The sequence below is a fragment of the Cydia amplana genome, chromosome 22 (genome assembly GCF_948474715.1).
Source record: "Cydia amplana chromosome 22, ilCydAmpl1.1, whole genome shotgun sequence".
Taxonomy (NCBI): Eukaryota; Metazoa; Arthropoda; class Insecta; order Lepidoptera; family Tortricidae; genus Cydia; species Cydia amplana.
The window spans coordinates 9,878,771-9,881,474 of record NC_086090.1 but is presented as its reverse complement, the minus strand read 5'-3'; the positions used below and the strand labels follow the sequence as shown (position 1 = coordinate 9,881,474).

Below are 2,704 nucleotides of genomic sequence, written 5' to 3'. Positions count from 1 at the left end.
TGACAGAATTAAATCTATTGTCATTAGATTTAACCAAGACTAAATAAAATCATTACTATTTTTATTATCTACATGTTTTAACTGGGAACATCCAATAATTATGTATGTTTTGTCTTATTACATCATTATGACGAAGTCTCTAAATAAAGTGACGGTAAAATTAGCCTTTTATTCGAAACAGGAATATACTTAAATAAATTAAACTAAGACTACCAAAATAAATTGATCCTTATATAAGTTTTATTTGAACTTAGATTAAGATATTTGCTTAAGATGTTTCTGTTGGCTATGCAAATTCAGGAATATTTTACATTTTTGGGTCCGAAAGTATATTTTTGGTAAGAATTGGTTTTTAGATTCAAGCGTATTTTTATTAAACTATACATGTCTTAGAGAGAAATTGTATGAACACAAAATTAGGACTACTAATTAAAGTCCGCATCAAATATATGTACCTAGTGACGGTCAAAGTGGCCAAATATATCGTAACGCACCTTTGTTACCATAGAAATAAGAATGTGTCCCGCTATATTTGGCCACTTTGGCCGTCACTATCTATTTGATGCTGACTGTATTAAAATGATACACCTACCTACATATAGATTACAATGGGATGTAGCTACAATGCCGGACCAAATATATATGAGTGGATCAACAGACAAGACATCCTCTAGACTGAGCATAGTCGCACTACCCCCTCTGCCACTTATACGGTAGTTTTACTCCATCTTCGAGTCAATCCCGTGCCGTGATTGGTCCGTGTCTTTGAACGGACCAATCACGGCACGGGACTCGCTCACCCCGTCCCCCGCTCCCCAGTATTTTTGGCAGCATCGGTTTCATGAAATAATTGCTCTAAACTCCGTCTAGAGGATTCCTAGTCTATGGGATCAACATTTTATTACTTACTAGAAAAAATTGTTAGAAAATTATTCCACCTTTGCAAAATAGTTTAAATAAATTTAGCAATTCTTGTAATAGGTAAATGTGCTGAAATTTAGATCGAACTCGAAATACACTTTGACTATACTTTTGATTTCTTAATAGTAATAATATAAAAATGTACGTTTACGTACATAATCAATATGTAAAAAACCTATTTTAGACTCTAAAATATCTTTTTTTTTGTTATTTTTTTATTTGTCCTTCAGACTGAAAAGAAAACAGTATTTGGTGTCAAATTAGCAGCATATAAAAACCATTTGTTTATGTCATGTTTGTTTTATTTTAAATATATTTTGACTTGTTAAACTTAAAGAAACAATGTTTAGGGCTAAATAACTTGTAGAAAAAATGGTATGTGTGTGCGAGTATGTGTGATCGATAAGAATAGTAATTTGTACCTTCTGTTTTAAGTTAAAACAACGTTTTAAGTTACAAAATAGCCAAGAATTACGTAAAAATGGATGCTGTAGCTATAAAAAATATTATTAAAACCATTATAATCAGAGATTCCTAGTTTTTTCCAAAGTCATCATAAACGGGGGTACGTATTAATTATTCCCTTGTAATTTAGCTGTGTTATTTTTATCATATTGTACCAGTTATAGTGTTATTTATTTTTTAAGAATCGGGTGGCGACCAACTTTTGTATAAATATTTTTTATAGGCTGCTCAGTTTTTTATCCTCGCCATTTTTTGTATTCTTTTTTTCAAAAATGTTGCCACCCAAAAAAACTAAGAAAATTTTGATAGAGATTAATATTCGAAATGGCTGTTTATGTGTTAAGGTGTTTTGTCTTTTTTTACCGCTTGGATTGTATGTTTTATATAGACAATTTAGTGTGTTATACAGTCAGTAGCAAATACATTTGACCTTCAAGAATTTGTATGCCGAGGGGTCACTTATTCTGTTGCTGACTATACAATGTACAGACAGTCAGTCAGCATCAAATAGATAGTGACGCTCAAAGTGGCCATTACGGTAACAAAGGTGTGTTACGATATATTTGGCCACTTTGACCGTTAATAGATATCTATTTGATGATGACTGTACATAAGATATACTTCAAAAATGTGATGGTCACGAGAATTTATTATTAGTCAGAGATTTAATTGACATTAATTTGGTATTTTCTTTTTTATTAATATTTTGTCGGATTTTATATAATTTAGACATATCGTATGGACCGTGGACCTAACTTAGCGATGTATAGCGAAACGTATTATTTATTTACATGGAGATATTCCTACCATTTGTAAATTGTAAATAATAAAAATTAGTTGTAAGCGACTTGAGGGATATTCATGAGAAATAAAAGGGGTTTTATAATTACTAACTGTTTTATTTCAGTAAAAATCCGGTCCGTTTTCTGTGTATTTAAGTATTTGTATATTACATAATATATATCGTTGTCTCGGTATCCACAAAACAAGCCTTCTTGAGCTTACCTTGGGACAAGTGTAAGGCCTGAGTGGACGCTCGAGTTGTGCGTGCAGCGGGGCGGGGCGTGCGGCGTGCATGTTAAACAAATGCAAGCGTATAGGAGCGGCCTTAGTGCACGCTGCTCACATCACTCGTGAGCCCACAGCCACGCTGCACGCCCCGCCGAACGCTCCGCTTCGAGCGTCCACTCAAGCCTTACACTTAGTCAACTTGTGTAAGCATGTCCCTATAACATTTATTTATTTATTCTACAGCTGGTGATTACGTTAGATAAGTACTATTACGCATTAAATACAAAATTATCGTATTCAAATGTCT

The 2,704-nt window shown here is 33.2% G+C and overlaps 1 long non-coding RNA gene across 1 annotated transcript; it reads left to right on the top strand.

Annotated features, from left to right (window-relative positions):
* Positions 1-1,175: 1,175 nt before the first annotated feature.
* On the top strand, positions 1,176-2,275 carry LOC134658441 (uncharacterized). The gene is made up of 2 exons (XR_010097703.1): positions 1,176-1,798; positions 1,876-2,275. It is a non-coding gene; the product is annotated as an uncharacterized LOC134658441 (long non-coding RNA).
* Positions 2,276-2,704: the final 429 nt, after the last annotated feature.